The sequence below is a fragment of the Mus musculus genome, chromosome 7 (assembly GCF_000001635.26).
Source record: "Mus musculus strain C57BL/6J chromosome 7, GRCm38.p6 C57BL/6J".
Classification (NCBI taxonomy): Eukaryota; Metazoa; Chordata; class Mammalia; order Rodentia; family Muridae; genus Mus; species Mus musculus.
In genome coordinates, this window is record NC_000073.6 from 63,894,753 (window position 1) to 63,907,222 (window position 12,470).

The 12,470-nt window shown below is 48.6% G+C and overlaps 1 protein-coding gene and 1 long non-coding RNA gene across 2 annotated transcripts in view; one reads left to right on the plus strand and one right to left on the minus strand.

Moving 5' to 3' along the window:
• The window catches only part of Klf13 (Kruppel-like factor 13), a 52,565-nt gene that overhangs the window by 8,402 nt on the left and 31,693 nt on the right, over positions 1-12,470 (minus strand). The window lies entirely within an intron of this gene.
• Positions 1,632-5,785, plus strand: Gm27252 (predicted gene 27252). Its single transcript, NR_166574.1, has 4 exons — positions 1,632-1,807; positions 3,322-3,412; positions 3,681-3,853; positions 4,549-5,785. It is a non-coding gene; the product is annotated as a predicted gene 27252 (long non-coding RNA).

Sequence of the window (12,470 nt, forward strand, 5' to 3'; positions counted from 1 at the left end):
TTGAATACACTGCTAACTGGCTCCAGAGGAGGGGGCTCTTGTCAAAAGAAGATGGAAAAAATGTCACATGCCGATTCCATTCTCAGACATTGATTGACAAGGCCTATCAATCATTAGCACCTTGGCAGGGTCTGGCATTGCATGTGTCAAGTCAGGCCCAGTCCCCATTGTACGGACGGTACACCAGACAAGTGCCCAGCTGCTTGCAGCAGGATAAGCAACGAAAAGACACAGCCAAACCTTAACTGCTCCCAAACCTCTGAGGTAGCCCAATTTGGAAGGAGAGGAGAGAGAAAACAAACAAACAAACAAACAAACAACCCTCTTTGTAGATATAATTAGGGTAAAAATCTTGAGATAAACTACAAGATAAAAGAGGGAAGTTTAGTGAGGGGGACATGGCGGTAAGAGACTGGAACAGTCTACTATAATCTCTTGAGTTGCCAGCTCCAGCACTGGAGAGGAGGAGAGAGGAGCAGAAAAAAGTGGATTCTCCCTTGGAGCCTCCAGAAAGAACCACTCCTGCCAGCCAGTGTCTTGCTCTTAGATTTCTGGTTTCATTCAGGAAATCTGAAAAAGTCCATTTCAGCTGCTTTTAGCCATCCCATTTGTGGTTGCATGGTACAGCAGCTACAGAAGTGAATATGCTGCCCTGCTCTCACCAAAGGGCCCACGTGGTGATGTTGTCCACAGCCAGCTCTGGCCCGGGCCTGGCATGCTCTAAGTGCCTTATTCTTATTTGCTATCCCCAGCTTAGATTGGGGTAGGGATGGGAGTTGGGTTCAGGGTGGAGTCAGAATCCACTGAACTCAGACTCAACTATTTCCTAATAGCTCTGGGTCCCTGTCCTTCTTGGGACCTTTCCGCTTGTATCCCGGAAGCCTGTGAGATGTTACAGATGGTTGCAGTACTGTAAGGGCTTCTGGTAAGGGCAGCATCTGAGGAGACAGCTTCCTTAGGGAGAGGAAGGTGGGAAGAAGGTCTTTCCCCAATCTCACTGAGTACATGGTCAAGACAGGGCCCTCAGGACATAGTCCTCACCCCAAGAGATGATGGCCTCCACCTGCTCTCTTAGGCCTGCATCAGCCCACATGCAAAAATAAAATAAGATAAAATAAAATAAAGTCTGTGCACAGAAATTGCAGGAGCTCGATCTGGATGCTCATCCATAGTGGTAATATCCAAGGCTGCTGAGGAGATTGACAGGAACTAGTATGAGCAAGGATGGATGGATGGATGGACGGATGAATGGATGGATGGAGGTGGGGGACACAACACTCCATACTTCAGAGCTCCTAGTAGTTGAACAGCCTCTGGTAGGAATTGTATTTGAAAAAAAAAACAAAAAAACAAAAACAAAACACAATACAAAACAAAACCCAAGTAGCAGTCCAGAGAAGTGAGGCCATCAATTATCCCATGGCCTCTGGAATTTTTCACTGAACTCTCTATGAAGAGCAAAGGTAAGGTAGGTAATGTTACTATAGTCAACACAATTTTATCTCACGGCCCTATGAAAGGGTCTCAGATGCCTACAGGAAGTATATACCCCAGCATCGCTCTGAAAGTGCCGGTCTGGAGACTGGCCTCAGGGTGGGGTGTACCTGAACTGAAATAGCACGAGGCCCACCACAGAGGCAGGGAAGGTTGGGGCGGGCAGGCAGACCAGCACCACAGCTGGTAACTCCACCTCCCATCACAGCAGAGGGTGTGGGGTGGGCTAACCAACAGCCGCAGTACCAGTACCACGGACTGGAATCCTGCCTGCATCTGCCCTCCCGAGGACAGCGCAGCCCACAAGGATAAGGTGAAGTCTAATTCAAAAGAAGGCACTGGCCTTCTTGGGAGGAATGGGGAGCTGAATTTGAGGCATGATGACCTGGTGGGCAAGGAAGAAAAGGAAAGGAGATTGAAGGCCAACTGCTGTTGAGGCCTGGGGGACGGGGGTGGGGTTGGGGGGGGGTCAAGGCTAGGCAGTGTTTGTTGGTGGCACAGGGTGGGGGAAGTGCCTACATAGGCACAAGCTATCGGCCAAGTGAAGGCTGGGAGGGACCCTATATGCTGGGTACGGGAGGCGAGGGGGTAAGGGAAGGCAGGGGGCGATTTAAGCTTTGTGGGAGGAGGGGAGGTACAGTGTGCCCTGGGGTTTGGTGGGAGGTGGGACTGGCCACGGCCAGTTGGCGCGCCAGAGACACGGTTACATAAATGTTCCCTGGCGCCGCCGCGAGGCCGCTGGTAGCAGCAAGCAGTGCATGGCGCGGGCTGAGCGTGATTGCCTCATCTTATCAGGGAACACAACGTCCCATATGCTCTTGCCCAAGCCACAGGCTTGGGCGGGAACAGCATGTTCTCAGTGAAGCCGGCCGGAGGAGGGGAAGCGACCGCAGAGGCTCTCTCCCCGCCGCCAAAGCCCTCACCGGGATTGAATGCGCACTGTCCCGCAGCAGAAGGACACACAAGTACTGCTGGCTTCCCAGAGCGTTCTAGCTCAGAGCCTGAGCTGGGTCCTAGGCTGCTACTAAGGGTCCTCTGGTCCAAAGGGCATTCTCCCAATACTTGCACTAACCAGATAGCTAAGCCTCACTGCCACTAGCTCCTCCCCAGGTGGGTGGGCGGCTCTTGGCTCCAGCAGCACCTGCACAAACCACAGTGCCTTCCTTGCTGCTCTGTGTGAGCCTGCCGCTCAGGAGTAGCAAGTGTTTTTAGAGGATTTTCTGCTCTCCCACCTCTACTTCTTGTATGCAGTGATAGCGGTGGGGCAGAGCAGCCACCTGCTTAATCCTGGTTTAGGTTTACTGCCCAAAGTCCAGCATCCAACTGGAAGCCTACCCTGCTCTCTTATTGTGGAGGGAGAAGAGAGGGCCTGGAGCTCTGACTAGGAGGTCCTGAAAATGCAGATAGATCCATCCATCTTATGCAGTATCCCAGACTCTAAGATCAGCCCTCTGTAGGCATAAAGAATCTATGTGCGAGTCGGGAGGCAAGGCAGAGTGGTAAGAACCCTTTAAGAGATCCTACACCTTGCAGGCTCCCAGTCTCAGCTACTCCACACCAGAGTGGGCTGCCATTCATTAGTAAAGAGCTTCAGTCTGTGGTCACTGGCTTAGGGCCACTTCTAGCTTCAACCTCAAGAATGCCTTGAGGTAGTCTCCACTCCAGGAAGGTCTGCTTGCTCTCCTAGCATACACATAGCTCAGCAAACAGCTAAGTATTTGGGTTGATCAACTGGAGACCTCCAAGAAAACTCGGGTATATAGATAGCCTCAGTGGGTTAGAAAGACTTGTTTCTGAATGGTGAATAGACTTTCCCAATTCCTTCAGGGTACATCTGGCTGGTGTCTTGATCACTACAAATGCTAGTGACCAAGACAGAGGATCTGCAGATGACTTGTCTCCCCCACCCAGGGACCAGGTAAGAGACCTATGCCCTATGCCCCAGGAGGAGAAGCAGGCTAGTGGCAGAGCCAAAGTCATAGGCATGATCCCTGACTCAGTCTGCATCAGGAGAGATGCACACATCAAGGAAGCAGTCTCCTCTGACCCCATACTGCTGCTAATGCCATCTTACCTTTCTCAGTCATTGGGGGGAAGGGGGTATGTGAGGGGACTCCTGCAGGACACAAAGATGTATGCCTGAGCAAACTGGTAATGCATGGAACATTGAGAACCGCTGGCTACAGATGCTGTGGGAGCCAGTGCCACTGATCTCAGCCAAGAGGCTAAGAAGTGATGAGCGCGCACACACACGAGCCATCAGGACGCAGAAGTAAGACTGCTATTTAACCTCAGAATCCACTTCGGACTGCTATGTGTCTTGAAAATTTCAGCAATGGATGCAAGGATATTTCCTGAGGTTGGCATTTTAGCTGTTGCAATTTGGTATGGGGTAACTTGTTACTACGATGTGTCTGGAAAATTAAGTGAGAAAAGCTCTGTCTGTGAAGGAGCCACCCCTGTTAGAGGATACAACTGTGGCAGCTAGTAACTGGTGGGCAGGAGGTCAGAGCTAGACCCGAACACAGTGGCAATGCCATCAGACATCACTTGTCCATTTTTAAGATTTATTCTATTTTTTAAATACATGTATGTTTATTTGTCTGTCTAGGTGGGTGTCTCTGCTTGTGAGGTGCCACTGGTGACCAGAAACTGGGGGGGGGGGGGGATAAAATGTATTAAAACAACTAGTGTCTATAGTGGTTCATACCACACTTCATGTATTACACTAAAATCAATTCTACATGGCATCAGTACAGCACATGGCCCTCCATAAATAGATAGTACTTTTACATACTGGTTCAAATTTCAAAAATTAAGAGAAAGTTTAAGTTGTCAGATTCGAACTTGAAAAAACAATGGATGCTCTATGAGAACTGTTTTATAATACTTGGGTAAAAGTTCTTTCCATATAAATCAAAGTCCAGAAGCCATGAAAGATAAGACTGATAACTGGACTACATTGAGTGTCATGGATGAAGTCATTATAAACAAAAGGTAAGTGACAAACAGCAAACATATATGTGAAGCTCACTACCTTCAATATATACACAGGTCATGGAAACTGGAAAAGCCAGTGGAAACCAGGCAGACACAGTTCATAAGGAGAATACAGTGGATCTCTCAAACAACCCCAGACATCCCCCTACCACGATGTCAAGGCAAAGGAGTCCACTGAATTGTATTCACCAGATGGTCAGGCTACAGGGACACAGCCATTCTGTCCCTCTGCTCAGGACAACTGTGAAAAGCTCCTCTCTGGGAGACTGGCAACATTAGAAAGATTATAAACGTGGCCACTGAGACTGTAGCTCAGTACTGGCCCATTACTGGAGAAGACCAGGCCCACTGTTGCATTTTAAACACTGCATATCCTTCAACCCTCTAAACCTTTCAGTGCCTAGCCTACACATGTGTGCACACCTGCACACTTACAAAATGCACTCACACCCGACTGATCAGCAGAGCTGAAGCCCAGAAATAAGAAGCATTTTTTTCAATAGATGGTTAAGGAAACTGTGGAACATGTGTACCACAGAAAGTGGGTGTTCTTGGTGGACTGCTATAGACAGAAGTGAGGAAGACCAAGTCCAGAAGAAATGCTTGGACCGTTTGGATAAACAGCATGGGTTGCACAAGCACCTGCCTGTCTGTTCAGAAGTGAGAATGGGCTCCCTCCAGCAGACAGAAGAAAAGACTGGAGAACAACTTAACCCAAGCCAAGCTCCCCAACTCCTTAAATAATCCATACGGCAACTAGAAAATGATCTAGTCATGAAGGGTTTGGCAAGATGGAACAGCAGGTAAAAGCGCTTACCACGCCAGCCTGACAACAAGAATCAGGTTCTTGGACCCCCCACATTCAAAGGAGAGCACAGAGGAAGCAGCCCCCACCCCCAGCTGTGTCACGAACGCTGCTGTGTGCATGCGTATATGCGTATACAGCACACAATAATAAAAAAAAAAATAGAAAATGAGACTCATGGGTGTTGTAACCTTAAAAACTAGACATTGGGGCTAGGAGAACAGCCCTGTGTGCCCCTTGCCTAGCACACGAAGTCCCAAGTTGCATTTCCAGCATGATAAAAAAGAAAAATAAAAATTAGACCTTAAATAGTCACATTTCAGCTGGAAATTGTAGCTTGTGTCTGGGATTCCAGCACTGTGGGGGTGGGAAGGCTGAGATTGCCCTCTGTTGAGGCCATCCTAGGCTATTATTTAGTGGATTTCAGGCCAAGCTGGGCTCATGTAAAACACTGTATCAGTAATAAAGGATAGTAATTTATCTGCACATCCCTGGCCAAGCCCCCATCCATGGAGCTTCATCTACATTCGAGTCTGTCCAACGCCTGTCCCTCACCAGCTCTTTCTGTCTATGTTTCTGTGTCCATGACTCTGTGGGTGCCTATGCCTGTGAGTGCAGGTACCACTGGTGGCCAGAAACTCAGATGCTGGTTGTATGCTGCCTAATGTGTGTTCTGGGAAACCAATGAAGGTCCCCTACTCTTAACCACTGAGCCAGCCAGCTAGCCACCTCTCCTGCCCAGCCAGCTCTCTTAACATGCCTGTCATTCAGAAGATTCTCTTAAAGCCATAGGAGGGTGGGAGGGGTAGCGCTGTATGAGAAACCCCAAAGCACAACAAAGTACAATTCCTAACAACAGGAGATGCTCCAAGTTGCAAGGCTCCAGGCTTTAGAGACCCTGGATCTCCCAGGAAGTAGTTCTGTTCAAGGGCATTCCTGTATAAAGGGCTTGAGGCAATCTAGGTCAGGTCGGATTTAAAAGGTGACAGGTGACCAGCACCCAACAGGAGAATATGAGCAGCATCAGGAGGAACTGCCTGTACCCCTCAAGACTCTCCCCTGAACCTGCCTGTGTGTATGGGCAGGTGCTGGCAGCCTGGAGGCCAAGTCCTACCTGCCGCCGTTACACACACCCCAAGATCCATCGAGGAAGGAGAGCTGGTATCAGCTCTCTGTATCCGATAGAGAGTGTCGGGCACCAGGTATGCAGCAGACTTCTGTGAAACAGTTTACTCCGGGACCAAAAAGAAAAAGGCAAAATGGGAGGGCAACAGGCACAAAGAGAAGAAGCCTGAGTACTTCCTCTGGCACAGTGGGCTAGGCTGTGATGTCTGGCACAGCACCGAGCCAGCAGCTGCTCCCGGGGATCTGTGGAGGAGATCCCCAGAGCATCACCTGCTGCTCTGTACACACAGGCCCTGTGCCTACCCGGGGATGAGGATGGAGGACGTTTCTCCTGTGCAAAAGAAGCTCCAGTGGCACCAAGGCCTCGCTCGGGGCTGGGTGGGGCATAGTGATGGGATGTGCCAGCTGCACTGTTGGCAGCTCTGCCCCACATCCCCAGGACCCTGTAAGCAGCCGAGAGAGACTCTGCACCTGTGGTAATCGCTGTGCCCTCCTCCTCTCTGCTCCTCTTGTCCACCCCGCCCCCACCCTGGGTGCCTCCTAGTTGCTTACGTTCTCGGTTATCCCACGCTAGCGGCAGGAGCCCACCAGAGAGGGGCAGCTTCATCTTCACATTTTGCCAGTTTGCCTGACTTGTCCAACCCAGAGACCTGAAGTGTGGGAGCCCATCGCAGATGGGGAGTCAAGGCCCATCAGAGTGCTGGGCCTCAAAGCTGGGATTTTGACTAGGAATGAATTTTCATATCCTTCCTTGCCACAGCCGTGCTGTCGATGATGCTGCTAGAGCTTGATGCCTGCACACTGGTGTTACAGGGGAAAAGAGAGATCCAGAGGAAACCAGTGCCCCCATCTGACCCACGGATGGGGGCTGAGCCAAGGCAGATCCAACCCTCAGCGCCCTGTCCCTTCAGGCTCTGTAAGAGAAGCTACTTCAGAACTGGGTTGTAGCAGTTGGCTAATACTTGATTTCAAAGTCAGCCTGCAAGCTAAAGGCAGCACCCCTGCAGAACAATCCCAGGTGCCAGTCACCAATGTTCTTGCTGCATCACACAACACCTAGCACCTGGGGGAGGCTGAAAGGGACTACCTCAAAGTCTTGAACAGTGATTACCTGACCTGCCCCAACTGATACAGAGGGTTTTGTGTTTTTGTTTTTTTTTGGGGGGGGGTGGTTTTTGGTTTTTCGAGACAGGGTTTCTCTGTATAGCCCTGGCTGTCCTGGAACTCACTTTGTAGACCAGACTGGCCTCAAACTCAGAAATCCGCCTGCCTCTGCCTCCCAAGTGCTGGGCTTAAAGGCGTGTGCCACCACCACCCAGCTGACTCAGAGGGTTCTAATTAACTGGGGAGAGGGAGGTCCCATGAAATTGCCAGCAGGATATAATGAAACAATTTATCCAGAGTTGATTTCATAAAGCAAACACATTGGAAATGTCTTTTTTTTTTTTTTTTTTTTTAAACCATGGGGCCAGATTATCTGACTTTTTATTTTAAAGAAAGAAAAGGGGGGGGGGTGTCATTTCTAGAACAGCTGCAGAGCGGTAGGGATCCCTGCTTCACACCTTCAAGGCCAGCCAGAGAATTTCTTACAGGATCACAGGCCCACTGACCCAACAGATGTCTCCAGTTACTGGCAATTTATACCAAGCATTTTCTGGGAAAACCATTGTGTTCAAAGGTCTAGTCTGAGAACAGGCTTTCCTGCAAAATTTCCATAGCCACAGGTATAGTCCCTTCAGTTCTGCCTGCAGCTGCTCACAAGTTTGGGAATTCTGCTCAGGAAGCCATTTAGGAGACAAGGCCAGTCCTAATTCCAGACCCAGCCCTGGCCACTGCTTCTACACAGGCCCTTCCTTCCTCCTTGAACCCTGTCTTGCCGCCTCCACCCTATTTCCTATGCCCTTTGCTACCGGGCCTGGAGCAGGACCCCAAGGGAGCTACAAGGAGCTAATCCAAGAGACACTCAGGAAAGAGAGCAAGGCAAGTGCTATACTCTATACATGCAGGATTACAAAGACCTTTCCACTGTAGCTTTGCAAGGGATTTTATCCCACATCTATCCCATGCTGCTGGTGATAAGGGAGGTTTGGTGACAGGACAACTCCCAGAGCTGGAACCCTGTCCCAAACCCTGTCCCTCTCCAGCAAGCTCTGGTTCAGGGTGGCGCTCCATGATCGGTGGCATCTACAGTTGCTTCATTCATCTGGAGGAAGGTTAGGATGAGGGTGTGTGTGTGGGAGGGGGTGGGGGGAGCACATGGAACTGTCTGATGTTTTCACAAGCAACAGACAGGGAGGTTTAAACACAGCTAAACTCCTGAAGCCATGTTTGGATGCAGGCAAACTGCATACTCTATGGAGTACCAAAGAATATGACTCTATAAGCACAGCAAAGAAGCATGGAATATTCTGGGGTAGATACAGTGTCTGACTGTCCTTTCTGAAACCCTTGTATTTTCAACTGAACTGGTTCAGGCAGTCATAAAGAGTATAACAATACACAAAGCCATGTACATACCTACCAGCATGCAAGCAAACACACACACACACACACACACACACACACACACTCTTTCTCAAAATCTCCCACCCCCAAACCATCCCCCCAACCTGACAAGGAAGTAGCACTAATTTGCACACGTTGTTTGCACATGTTGGCACACTTGCTTAGAGAGGTCAAATGGAGCACACGCCAGACATTTCATAACAGTGTTTCCCCTCCTTTTACTAAGGGTTACAAAACACATTTGAAATTTTCCGTTTCTCTGAACCCCTATAAAACGACAATAATCAACACTCTTGTTTTCTGTGGGGGGAATATGCAGCCATCACAGACAGGCTCTCTCAGGAGCTCCGCCCTATTACTACTGGAGATATATGCGACGGGAGAAATAGCCACTGTAAAAGCTTTCAGATGCAGAATGCTCTGTCAAAGCTCTTCTCCAGGCTATCAAGCTATGAGGGAGAGTGAGCTGAACCCAAAGAGCAGACATTTCCATCTCTTCCCACTCAATCCTTAGGTCGCAGAACTGCTTTCCAAAGGAACAACAACAGTGTGTCTATCTTCCTGGCTCCTCGTCCCCAAGCTGCAGAGAGCCACATGGGGGCCTGCTTTGTCATCCTGAACTGAAGGGACCATATCCCATTTCAGAAGCCAGCATCAACAGTCTCTGTCTGGGTATTACACAGAGAAATCATGTCTCAAAAAATCAGAAAGAAACAGAGTGTGTGTGTGTGTGTGTGGGGGGGGGGGGGGACGGGTGAAAGAGAGAGAGAGAGAGAGAACTTGCAGTCATCCGGCATATATAAACTGCTCTGAAGTTTCAACAATAAGCTCCCAGCTTCAACAATAGTCTGAGAAGGATGTTGAAGAGGATGGTCAACAGCTCACGGGTGCTCAGCATCTTCTGACCTTATGACTACAAATGAGAACAGGAGAGGACAGCACTCCACACGTTCATGGCAATGTTAGAATCAGAAAGTTGCCAGCACTGAGTGCTGCTGGACCAATTCACTCTCACACTAGGAGAGAGAAACAGCCACTGTGCAAAGTCTCCCACAGAGTCTTATGAATTTATACAACCTTATACACAACACCCTAACCCCACTCATAGGCCTTCACCAAGGTGAACTAAAAATAGATTTCATACTAAGACCTGTACACAAACCTTAAAACAGCTATTCGTAACTATCTCAAATGGAGGCATGGACTTTCTACAGATGGAGAGACAGATTTTGGTGTATCCACACAATGGAATATTATTCAATGGTTAAAAAGAAGCTCCTGACTCACAACAAAATGGATAAGTTATGAATGAACTTTGCTAAGGTGAAACAACCAGACATAAAAGGCTGCACTTCCCATGGCTCTATTTATATTTCATTCTGTAAATCACAGACCTATAGACAGAAATCCCACCAAGGACAGAGGGATGTGAGACTGGTTAGCGTCTATAAGGGGATGAACAGGGTGACTTCTATAGTGGTATAAGGACAGTAAGTAGATAAAGACTGCATTTGTCAGTTCTGGGGTTGGGGGTAACCTTAGTGCAGTCTCCATCTCAACCCAACACCATAACAACAACAACAACCACCACCACCCCAGCACTTGGAACTGTATTCACAAACAAGGCATTTCAGGCTACACAAATAAACACCAACCAGGAAGCTGGGGAATCCCAGGCTGGGACAGACTGAGTCACATGCCTTTGTGCAGGGTGGGACAGCAGCTGACCTAAGTTACTGGGAACACAGTGCTGTGACTGGAAACTCTTTAAGAGCAGGCAAAAGGACCTGCACTGTAGTCAGCAAAACATCAACTCTAAGCGTGGTCTAACAATCTACACCTGCCTCCCGGGTGCACTAAGGAAAGGGGACACAGGTAAGGCCACTGCTGGGGGGTAGATGTAGAGGGGTCACAGAAAGGGGCAGTCCACTGGGAGTCTAGTCCCAGAGGCTGGCCACAAATAAGAAGAGCTAGATATGGAAGGACAGAGAGATATGGTGTATTTCGTTAATGTGTTAAACAATGTAAATGTTACACACACACACACACACACACACACACACACACACACACAGCTCTACGCAGAGTGGCATAGTGGCAGCCACACCCCAGTCACAAGGAGCACACCCAGATCCTGGATTCTGATACCATTCTGCAGTGAGAGGAAACAGGGTCCTTTGGATTTGATCTGTGGGCTGGGACAGGAAAAGTCCGTAAGCCCGAGCATCATATAATGCCAGAAAGTCAGGAAACAGACAAAAATTCAAAAACGAAGGGGCATGTCAAAAGGACACAGGAACAGGCCTAAAGAGTCCCTGTCCAGGGCTGGGATATTTGAGTAACAACATAAATAGCACTAAATTCACATGAACTGGATTCCCCACAGGCATGAAATGGAAAGACTCTTCCTTTCTGCTGTGTTTACCTCCGAAAGCCACAAACCCAGTCCAACCATGAGAGAAAGAAAGATCAGACAGCTACAGGCTGAGGGACAGTCTACAGAATACTTAGCCTGTGTAGAATTGCTATTCTTGTTGCTGTGTCTAAGTACCTGACCAGAGATGTAAGGAAGACTTTATTCTGGGCTCAGGGTTTGGAGAACAACAGTTCATCGTGGCAGGAGGCAGGAGCACCGGGCAGCTGGTTACATTGCATTCTCGGGTAGCAGAACGATTAATGCTGGTGTGTGTCTGCTTTTTATATAGTCTGGGACCCCAGATCATCAGGTGGTATCACCCACACACATCAGGTAGGTCTTCCCAGAGAAGTGTCTCCTGGGTGATTCTAAATCCAGTTTGGTTGACAGTGAAATTGAACATCATAGCCAATACCCCTCAAAATTGTTGAAGGTCTACCTCTTTTTGACTTGGCATGGCTGCTGCACTAATGAGCTCACATCCTCTGACGTTACCTGCACAAGATCAAGCCTGTGCGCATTCTAGCATGGGCCAGGGAAGGGCTCACGAGCTCCTACCACCAGCTGACAAGCTATGTGGCAATTGATGGGTTTTGGCTGCTGTGGTGGTGGGACCACCATTTTTTAGGGTTGTGGCCACTGGTAAGTTGTATGTGCTCTGGTGGGTGAATGGCCCCATACCCATCTGCAGAAGGGCAGCATTAACTGGACTCATTGCCTTGTTTTTTTTTTTTTGTTTTTTTTGTTTTTTTTTTTTTTTAAAGAATAATAAGGATTAAAGAAAGACAAGCTGAAGGGGTAAGGGAAAATGTGAGAGGAGAGTTGGGGACCAAGAATCAATAGACACATGGTATGTGTGTATGAAATTGTCAAAGAATAAATAAAAGTGTTTATTAAAAAAAAAAAATGGTGCCGGGCGTGGTGGCGCACACCTTTAAGCACTTGGGAGGCAGAGGCAGGCAGATTTCTGAGTTCGAGGCCAGCCTGGTCTAAAGTGAGTTCCAGGATAGGCAGGGCTATACAGAGAAACCCTGTCTCGAAAAACCAAAAAAACCAAAAAAACAAAAACAAAAACAAAAACAAAAAAAACCCTGGCAACACTGGGCATGATGGCAGTGCTCGCCT